The sequence below is a fragment of the Micropterus salmoides genome, unplaced genomic scaffold, assembly GCF_014851395.1.
Source record: "Micropterus salmoides isolate LMB-PRFRI ecotype aquatic unplaced genomic scaffold, ASM1485139v1 Ms_hic_scaffold_3, whole genome shotgun sequence".
Classification (NCBI taxonomy): domain Eukaryota; kingdom Metazoa; phylum Chordata; class Actinopteri; order Centrarchiformes; family Centrarchidae; genus Micropterus; species Micropterus salmoides.
The window spans coordinates 23,036,147-23,047,997 of NW_024042261.1; positions in this window are offsets into that span (position 1 = coordinate 23,036,147).

Below are 11,851 nucleotides of genomic sequence, written 5' to 3' on the forward strand. Positions count from 1 at the left end.
AACATGTCATTCTAACGCCACGGTCCTTTCTTATAATAAGGGAGCCATACCAATTTTGGAGCTTCATTAAAATTTGTGTGCTTGCTTATTGCGCTTGCTTCAATCTGAATATTTCCGTGCTGCATCCACACACGCACACACAGTGGTCCAAAGAGCAGTAGCTCTGTGAGGTTGTTTGCCTGCAGTGACTCAGGCAGATAACATAAGACAGACACAAACTACAGTGTACAGAGGGTGTTCATGATTAACTAGCAATTGCGTTGTCCTGCAGTCATTACTGACACAATGAGCAGTTCATGGTTAACCACATCAGTGCCTTCCCTCTCTCATAAAATAGAATTTGAACTTCATCATATTCCTCTCACAGTTTGCTTGATTTCCTTGTGTGTTGTCTTTATTCCAGTGTTGCAATGCTCAAATTTACTGGAATATTCTCTTGATTGTTCCAGCTGAAACAATGAGAAGCTGTTTGCATTCCTAAAGACCAAACCTGTGAAAGAGATGGCGCAGTCTTGTCTGGTCAGTCTCCTGTAGACTCTGTGTTTGCTTTTTCAGTCTGACAGTTTCCTTATCGGAACACCATGTAATCTTGACATCCTCCAAGAGCTGTGAAATAACGAAACCAATTTACACCTCGCCCTTCGTTACCCAATAAAAGAGCAATTATCTTAAAGTTTACAGTAGATAAAGAGTTATGTGTCTTTAATGTCCATTTTACATTTGAGCAATATTCATTTAGATTTTCAATAATTGTGTCTCCATCACTGTAAGACATTAGGCTGCTTAAAAATCCTAAATTCATCAAAGTAACTACAGTAAAGAATTCCATCCAATTATGTAATATTCAAGGCTAAACCACACAGAATTAGAAAGTTAATTAGAATATTCATTAAAAAACAACGTTGGATAAAATCTTTTGCTTCTTGACTGCTGCAAATACACAAACACGCACACGCACACGCACACACACACACACACACACACACACACACACACACACACACACACACACACACACACACACACACGTGCACTACAACTTTTACTGTTAGAAATCTGAAGAATTTCCACCCTTTGATGAGGGACAATTGTGCTTATTTGTGATGTATTCTGCTTTGACTATAGTCAGAGTGCTAATGCTGCATTCCAGTTGTGTGTGTGTGTGTGTGTGTGTTTATGTACTGTATGTGCATGTGCACAAAGTTAGCTTAAAACAGTTGTGTTTTGCTATGGGGGATTTGTGCCACCCAGATGGAGCTTTTCACTAAAACAGCAATTTCTGCGAGTGAACCGAACGAAAAGCTTGATTCTCCTGCATCTCATCAGGTTTGTCGTATTTTCAATGAGTGCAATAGCGTGGATTAAGACCATATTCCCCAGCTGGAACACATTGCTTTCATAGTAGGGAGTGAAAACTCCAGATACAGAAAGACAATATTTGCATTGTGGGCTGATCGCGATCACATGCAGCCAAGCAGTAATACCCTTAATACTCCCTGAAAAGGCTTAATATTTTCCTCCATAATGGTTTGCTTGAACAAAGTATTCAGAGTTAATCAGAAAACCCCCAAAACTAACAAGCAGATGATGTTTCACCTCTGCAGCACAGCAGAATGAGGACAGCCAGTGGGGGAGAGCCAAGCTCTGTGGCTGATCTAATTGATCCCTCCTCCAGACAGATGCCAGAAGTGTTTGTGTGTGTGTACGTGTGTGTGCGCGCTCTCTGAGAATGTGTACATTATTTACATAAGGATTTCAGGGGTTGAAATCAAGCTGCTTTCCAGTCCTCTGATGATATTTTCATATCTTTGCTCCCCTTCTTTTCTTTCCTCTAACTGCTTTGCCTGCAGTGTGCTGGGGCAGCACCACAACTCTGTGAGCTCCCTGCCGTAGGCTGACTGACGAGACATCCCCTTACACATGTGGGAATCTGGGGCCAGAGTAAACGTTTTGGAGCACAGGCTCGCGTGCAGGAGAGTGGGGAAAAGTTGGATGATGGTGGGGAGACAACAAACTAGAGGCGAAGCAAGATAGGTTTTATATATTAAATAGCACATTCCATAGCCAACAAATATCTTAATTTGCTTTACATTAAGCTTAAGAAGAATGCAAAGAGATAATAAAGTAAAAATAGTAATAACGAGCATAAAAGCATACAGGAAGACTTACACATTATATTTCTGTTTTATGCCACTTCATACTTCTACTTCTACTAAATACTGCACTTTTTACCCCACCACATTTATTTGACAGGTTTAATTACTAGTTACTATACAGAGTAAGTAAGTATTTTGCATGTAAAAAATATGACCCACTGTCATAGATTAAACTTCCCAACAGTACTATGCATAAAATACCTAAAATAAATAGGTATAAATACCTCCACCAACTAAATACTACTTACACATGCAGCAATGTAAATAATCCAGTAATATCTATAATACCATTTTTCTGCATGTTCTGGAGTGCTTTTACTTTTTAAGTGCAATTTGCTAATAATACTAACAGACTTTTACTTACATTAATTTAAGTGTAATTTTCAATGCAATGGTACAGTATATTTACAATGTCCCTTATACTTAAGCAAAGGACCTGAATACTTCCTCCACCACTGGAGACTGGGCACAGGACAGGTCCTATATCAGCATTTAGGAATCAAAAAACTAAAGGACTTTGAATTGACCCTTGGTACTGTAACAGTAAAAGAGAAGAGAAAAGAAGAGTTTACCAGAAAGTTCATTTGTTTTATTGTTTGATGATCTTTGATGTTACATAATCTCAAGGACACAAATGTTTGGATGCTGGTTTAATGACTCTACATTATTTAGTGTTACTCACTGCGCCAGTGGCATCCAGATGTTCCCATGTCATCACTAGCAGGGGCACAGTTAAAAGGAAAAACATGGTAAAATAACAGAGCAGGGATCATTTAACCCTATGCTTCTCCAACAAAAGCATCACACCCATCACAGATTACTCCCCATCCCACACAATTGCTTATATTACAAAAGAATTCCATGGAAATTCCCATAAAGTTAATGATAGATAGAGAAGGTTGGGGGGGGGGGGGGGGGGGGTTGGTGAAAGAAAGAGGAAATACGGAAGGGGGAAAAAGGTTCTTTTGAATTGTAAAAATAAATAAACATGTTTGGGCTTATAGCTCAGAGCCTTACACCCCACAGTGAAAATCTTTCCTGGCAGAGTCCCTGCAGGAGATGAAAGACAATCCCACTTTAAACACATGCGTAGGAACGTATCATTTATCTTTCCCCATTATGGGAGGTCAAAGCTGTTATGATCTAATAGCTGAGGTGGAGCTACCTCTCTCTTTCGTTCTAGAAAATTCAATAATAAACAAATACTTTTAGCCACTACCATATGCACTCATGATAATTATAGAACACAAAAGGCCTGTTTCACGCTGCCTGTGTGTACACATCTGGCAAATCTAATGTGCTTTTTACAAACACGAATACATCCATCTTTAAGATGCTGTCAGGATATTGTTGGTGGGAAAATAAATGTGGAGCTTGAAGGTAGATGATACTTGGCCAAGAATCTTCAGCAACTTCTTCAGATGCCATTGATTAAAGTCCTGCCTGAGGAGGCACATGACTCAGAAAACATCTGTTAGGATACAGGGAAGATCTTGGTATTTAATTAATCAAACTCTAGGCCAGCTGGGGTTCAAGTAGAAATGACTGGTAATTCTCTGTGGGGGGCGTTAATAAGATTGCTGAGAGTCGTTTAGAGGTGAACCACTAAACATGGTTTCCTTAGCAATTATACCTCGTTTTATATGCATGGCATTAATATTTCTCACAATTATATTTAATGTAGTCAAGTCAAGTGATGTCAATTTTATTTATATAGCCCAATGTCACAAATCACAAGTTGCCTCAAGCGGCTTTACAATCTGTACAGCACGCAACTTCCTCTGTCCTTAGACCCTTGATTTGAATGAGGAACAACCCTTTTAACAGGGAAGAAGAAATGGAAGAATCCTCAGGAAGAGCAGCAGAAGAGAGATCCCTCTCTCAGGACAGACAGACTTGCAATAGTTGTTGTGTTATATATATTATAGATTAACAACAGAAAGCAATTTTGATGACAAAAAGTAGGTTGTAAAACACAGGTGAAGAGGATGGGTCCATGAGGACGATTGAGCAGCCTCAGGTGTCGTCCACTAAGTAGGATCTGAAAACCACCTCCTCTCCACCACAGAGACCTGGAAAGAGGACTGGCCACACAAACATACAAGAGAAGCACAGAGAGGAGAAACAAACAAACACACAGAGGGAGAGACAGCCATCATAACATAATAACATCATAACATGCAGATGAGGGAGAGAAAGGGAGAGGCTGAATCTCCTGGGGGACAAAGATCCAGATCAGCGAGGCTCCGTCAGCCAGGAGAGAGAGAGAGTTCCCAGGATGGCTGGTGGTCCCTTGAAACAGGACACCATGCTACCTTACATGCAACGTTTAGGTCCTGTCATATATGTTCTCTAACTTAAAAGAATGAATACAGTCAAAATGGCGGATAATGCTTTAGATTATGGCCCGCAACATGCAAGACAACTCTTCTCAAATTTCTTGTGGTGTACCAGTACAGCATGTCTGATCCCTATTCTAATGAGAGCTGCACACAGGTCATAAAAGAGGGTCCAGAATTGTTGTTTCCTGAGGCTTCTGAAGCCCCTGTAAGTACAATGTCGGACCCCGTACTGTGAGTAGGCCTGCTGTAGCACATACACTGCAAAATATAGGCTATAAGTCTACAGTATATTCCTGATAATACTCTTTTCCCTGGACCTCTGTTTCTTCCAAACAGTCTACCAGAGCTTGGAGTACTGGTCGAGTGTTGGTGTTCATTTCTACAGCACTAGCAAAGGAACTTTGCCGGGGCCAGTATGACCAAGGTGATTTACAATGACTTCAACCAGAACTCTGGGGACGACAAAAACATGGACACAATGTTACTTATAACATTGCTTCTTAGAACTCAATCCATTTTCGGATGGGGTGACATCCAACATAATCATCATAATCATATCATGCCAATATCACACAAATACTTAGCCACTATCACTTATTTGTTAAAGGTTTTCCCCACAAAAACAATAGAATTCTTTTTGGAGGAAATTTCCCAGCATGTACGGTAATAAGTGCATATTTTCAAAATGAGTTGCCAGTGCAATGTTTTCTTTATTACGGCCTCCCGGTGTAGCTTCATGTGGCTTTGTGTGTTATAAAAAACACATGGCTTTGTACAACCTCCACAGGGTATCAGTGGAGTGTTTAGCAGTGAAAAATTCAGTTCAGGGGAATGGGGTCTTCCGAATTGGGGAGAAGAAAGGGCAAAAATTTACAGAAATATGCAGCCAGCTAACCAGCAGATCTCAACTGGGTTACAGCCTGGGCTGTGAGTGATTCTTCACATTCTGTGATTCTTTTGTGAACAACAGTGCAAAGGGAATTCTGGCTGCCAACATGACACAACGTGGGCTTAAAACTGCCCAACATAAACTGAGAGAAAACTAATGCCAACAGAAACAAGAACATTTGACTGCTGAGTCATACCTCAAAAAAAGGGAGGATTTCAAAAGCCAAAGCGGTGGGTCTGGTGGTCCTCCCACAGAGCGATGTGAGTTTCAGAGACTTTGTTGCCTGCATTTTGGAAACTTTTAAATAATAAAAATAACCAAACAATTAGTACACTTCAAAAGCAAACTTTTGAAAAGAAACTTTTAAATTTATTTTTTATCCTCAGGAAAGAATATAGAATAATTTGCCCGTCTGTCATAAATTATATTCTTTAGTTTTCATTCATTCATTTCATTCATTCGCAATCAGCTCTCTTTCAAATCACTTGCATACCAGGAAATAATGTTTGTAATGTTGACTGAATGGATTATCCAAGCCACGAACAGGTTGTGATGAGAAAAAAAAAGAAATGTGTCAACATATGAGAGAATTGGGGCCCCAGGAGGAAACTGGTAGAGTGTAATGAAAAACGGGAGCCTCCTGGGAAAATCAGGGGGGTTGGCAAGTATGTTGTGAGTAAGTGTTTATGTGTACTAAGAACACGCACACTGTACACTGCCCTTCACCAAATGACAGACAAAGTTAGCAACTAGCTAGAGAACATAGGGAAGCATTTAGCAGCCAGATAATCCCTACAGTACTTGGTGGAGGCCAAAACAGAGCTAAATGGAAAGCCAATATTGGACCTGCAATCAGTAAGTGGCCAGAAACATGACTCCAAATGAATGCTAATGTTCTGTATCTGCTGGATGTACAAACAAGCAACTGTTGGCTAACAAGTTACATTTATCAACATAAAAGGTAATATAATATATAATATTTAACATAATATTTCCAGCGTGTTTCTGTTCCCCAAGTGGCCAAAAAAGTAGCTTCAACTACGTAAGTACATCTTTCAAGATTGTGTTATTGTGGCGATTCAGAAAGGATTGGCCATCAATGCAGTCATTTCTGAAGCAAGAATTTCAAGCCTGTGTTACAAGCCTTTCAATATATTTGAGAACCATATCAAAGAGCATTTATAAAAACTGCCATTATAAAAAGGAAAGCTAAGAAAATCATGTTTTTAATAGTGATTAGCATCTCTGATAGCAAAACCTAAGCCAATTCGACTCCAGCCCCATGCTATTGTCCACTGACTGACTGAGATTTCTGAGGTAAGACTTTAAGGGTACTTTCTGCTGCTGGCCGTTTTTTGTAACCACATGCCACATGTCCATCTGTCATTAGGCCTGCCATTCATACAGATAAGAGGCCAGTGTAATTGTCAGGTGGCCCAGCAGTCACGGCAAGGCCGCTGATGTTCTGCCAGCACACAATCAAGATGCCTGCTCCAGATTATCACGCTGTAAACAAACCGGTGCAGGCTTCTCCCTCAGTGAACTGTCAGACCTCTTTCATGCACTGGGATTAGCATTTCCAACTGTCAGCTGCCAGACTGGGCCCAATGCTTCTCTCTTGTCATACTGAGTTAATGTGTCTGGAACAAAAGGATCAGATAAACCAAAATACAAATCCTAGCCAATCAGCACTCCATTTGAGTATTAATTGATCAACATATTTATAATTAGATATGATATTGTCACCTCCTTGATGGTGTTGTTGAATCCACATCATTAATTTCTGATTCTCTGATGCTCTACTTAACTGAAGGACTAATAATTCAGTCGCTTCCCTTGAGAAAAACAGCAAAGCAGTAAAATGTCTGTTTTTGGAAGACTGTAAATTGTAAATGAGGGGAAACATTAAGACTTTTATGACAATGATGCTTATGTTTTTATGTGTGCAGAGTTACAGTTTCAGGAAAGATGTTCCAAGGATTCACAACAGCCATAGCAGCTTGTGGAAAACAAATGTCTTTCCATGTCCCAATATGTGTGCTAGTGTGCAATATTTGCCTTAAACAAGTGCGCTCTAATCTGTTCTCATTTCCCCCCCAAAAGAAATAAGCATGCAACACATTCATTGCAGCACCGCCTCTAACAGAAAGTTATAGAAAATTATAGGTGGATGCAAGGAAATTAAATTAAAATTAAATGAGGTAGATGTTTTATGTCTATTTTGTTGACAGTGCATGAATAACCTTTGCAACCATGAATTACAACATCTGTATAAAGTTCAGCTTCTTGCATAATTCTGACCAAAAACAACACATTAAAAACACAGACTAACAGAGCATGCAGGCTTAGATAAAGCCGCTCTCTGGCAACATGTATCACCAGAGCAGAAGTAACTATCATAGGGGTCCAGCCTGCATGAGGCTGCTAAGAAGGACAAGGAAACTAACTAAACAATGCTGGTATTCAGGAAATGAATACTTATAGTCTCTACGTGCACAGCTCTTTGGGAATCAGAGCTTTCAATATTTACTTAAGCCGGTGTTGTCTTTGATAGTTAAACCCTACAGTGACCTAAAAGAGAACAAACTGTATTGAGTGGCGTTGATATGTGATAGTATGTGTGATAAACTGGTCATGACACATCTTAAGAAAGCAGATACAAAATACATTGTATTAAATGGAGTTTTCAGGCAAATGTGCGCAGTGTGAGCATGATGAGCTTCACGAACATGTCCCCATATTGTTTGTACCTTGTGTTTTGACAAGCACATACACAAGGAAGGTGAGGAAAGCGATGTTATACACTTTCTGATGAATGAAGAGGGGGGTATCACCTGTTGGTGGTTGCCCTAATGTGTCACAATTAAAAGCAATGTGCTAATGAAAGAGTAGAAGAAGAAGTCTGACAGCCATTGTAAAAAAACAAAAACGAAAGTTTCAATAACATTAAAAATACTGATTATGAAAATCTTTAATGAATGAGACCAATTCCCTTAAACCCCCCCCCCCCCAAACTAAACTAAACTGAACAAATGTTTTAAAATATTGTATTATGGAGTTGTGCAATGAACTGACATTTTTTAAAAGGTAGTAAGCTTTCTATGTCTCAATGAGTCATATTCTGCTGACTGCACTTTATGGAAACATTAAGTTTAAGACAAGTTTTATCAGGACATAGCACAGGTGTCTCAGAGCCCTGTGGGTGAGTGCGTGAGGTCTTCCTAACTTGTAAAAGAATTGTAGCTGTTAAACCAACTTGTGAGTTTTTGGATTGGGTTATTTTTTATGGTAGAACTAGACCAAAAACATTAACAAGGACATTTTTAAGAAAGGAGAGAGAGGTATACCTCAATTAAAGACAGTTATTTGCAGAGTGTCTGACACAGAGTGTTTTCTAAAAGAGATAAAAAGAGATGAACTATTGTTTTGGTGCCCAGATTTACAATATTTGACACTGCTCTTCTTCTGCCACAAAGTAATCGCTGGCACAAAAATGCTAGACCAGAATTCAGGGGTTAACTCTCGCTTATGACCTCTGACTTCTTGCCATTCTTGTCAGGGATGTAACTGTCTTCAGTAAATCTAGCTTGTGTCCTCACAGTCCAGTGCTCAAACAAGGAACTGGGCATTCTTGAATGAGGGAGTCAGGGGAATGGGGCATCCCTCATGATTTTAACTGCCTCTCCCACAAGCATGGCTTTGTCTGCGTGAGTGTTGGCTCACATGAGGCAGGTCTGGGCTTCGCCGTTGTCGGGTCAGCAGAGAAAAGCTGGTGTTGCTGACTCATTCCGCTGACCAACGCCACAGTCTAATCCTTGGTCTGACTAAGATGAGAGTCTCGTGTGTTTACATTGACATGGCGGAGAATCCTACAGTTTACACATTCAGTTCATGCAGACATACTGTAAAAACTGCCAGACAAGCTGGAAGTATATAATGAAAAATAGATTAATGGACAGTAAGGTAATAAAACAGATAGCTAGTAGTACACTCAGAATTTATTTGCCGCCATCTGTTTTATATTTCAGCCAGTTTCCCATGAAACTAGGCCATGGATCATCCATGGCTTCCTGCTGCAAGACTTCAGTTTTGTCTGTTGACAGCACACACACACACACACACACACACACACACACACACACACACACACACACACACACACTCACTCACAAACACATTGCCCTTTTACCTTAAACCCTGGAAGATTGCATGCTGTGAGGAATTCTCCATGGTGCGTTCTGACCTGGGAAAGTAGTAGAGTAAGAGAAGAGGAGAAAAATGGGACGAAATAAAATTCTCAGTGATGGCCAAAAGTTTTAACCACACATGTAAAGCTATCTCTTTAAAAGAGAATTTTACAGAACACACATGAAGGTATGAAGAGCTTTTTAGAGATGGTTCCAAGTTGCATTTCAAATGATAGAACAAACAAGAGAAAGGGTTTGCATTACGCAGTATGCATTTCTCTTCCCATTAACTATGACTGCCTATACTGTGCTCAAGTCAAGACAGGCTCACTGCACAGCACAAGCATTTACAGGGCAATAACACTGCAGACACAACAGATAGTGGATGTTTGTTCTCTCTTCTCTGTGCTGCTTTGCAAACTTAATGTTTTATCACTTTTGATCAACATACCTGTATACATCTTTCTCACATGCTTTCAATGTGATAAGCTGCGATAAAAAGTATAGACAGTTGGATCAAATTACGTTTCGGTTTCACAAAGTAACTTTCTTCTGGCTCAGAATCAGGATCTGTTAGACCACCAGTGCGGATCTAAGCTGTTATGTTTAAGCTGTGGTTGGTACCTGCACAAGCCATATAGAAAATAGGGAATCTCTGCAAACGACAACGCTCATAACTTTCTAATTAGGGTGCAGGGATTTGCAAATGATTGTCACAATTAACAATGCATTAAAACAAAAAAACATAATGCAACTCTGAATTCAATCTGAGGCAAACTGTAGAAAATAAAAGACAAAGTAAATTAGCAGGGCCCCCAGGGACATCACAAGAAAATGAAGGGACTATAACAAATAAAAAAATTAAAGCGCCTCTGTGTAGGATTATAACATTTCTAACATTCCTACCCACAAGCGGTAGGGCCAAAAACAGACCCCAATGGAGCTGACCCGGGTACACTGAGATGAATAGACAGAATGTAACAAACAGACTGCACCAGGATTTTCACCAGGATTGGATATGTTTTCTACAAACAGAAATTAATGCCTTTATAATCATTTGAAAGATAGTATAAACCGTATAAACACATTCAAATCCTGCACACAGTGGTTTCTAGTCATGAGGAGTACCACTCTGCCTGTGCAAACATTTCAATAATGTTTTCTCCAGCTCTGGAGGAAGCAGTCTAGCTTGGGGCTGACGCTTTAAAAGTCAGTCAATCAGTTCAGTCAGGATATCTCTGGCTCTGATGCTTCAATCCTGACTGTTCATGTGAATTATAGAAGAGCATTACACTGGAGAAACCCTTTAACCAGCAGACCTTTGAGGAACATCTAAGAACTGCTAAGAGCTTTCTTTGCATATGGTTTGCAGTTGGCTTCTATAAGCCAATTAATGAATGAAAATAAACATAGGAATTGGCCTGTCTAATAGCAACAGAATGAAAGGACGATGACATATCATTAAAAGACATAGCCAAGGATTTGTGCTTTACACTACACTATATTTTTGGCCATGTTTTTGCCCTTATTTGATAGGACAGTGGAAAGCAAGAGGAAATGAGGGAGAGAGATAGGGGGCGACACCCAGCAAAGGGCTGCAGGCTGGATTCAAACCGGGGCCATTGCAGTAAGGACTTGTAGTGGCAGCCCGGCTGACGGTGAGTGTCCTGTTTATTTCTCCTTTTTTTTGCTTGTGATTCTGTTTTCCCCCTAATTATAAACTAATATCAAATTATATTATATTATACATTATATAAACCATCATTGAGTATAAATATATTTCAAATATAATAATAAAATGAATGATCTCTTTGTTTTTACTTGTTTTTGGCAGTAAAAGTTAAAAATCCCCATTGACCGAAAAGTAAATCTCCATATTGACCGACCACCCCCCTGTATCGGCATGAAATGGTTTAGACCTGCCTTAGCGCACACATCAGTGATGGAAGAAGGTGAGCAACAGTGTGTTAATGAGTTAGCATCATTCCAGGGGCTCTGTGGGGATTTCTCTTGCTCTTTTTACCAGAAAACAATGAAATATTTCTTAATGACAGCAATTCAAATACAAATTATTTTCTCACATAATGATCATTACGAAATAAATAAAATAAAAAAACACCTTCCTGTCTGTACTGGATGCTGGACAGCAGCATACCTCAGCCTGCATGTAAGTTACAGACTATATTAAAATAATACAGTTTGATACGTTAGATTGAATTATGGCCGTTAAATGACATCTATAGATACAGACTTTATTATTCCCATCATGAAGGGCAA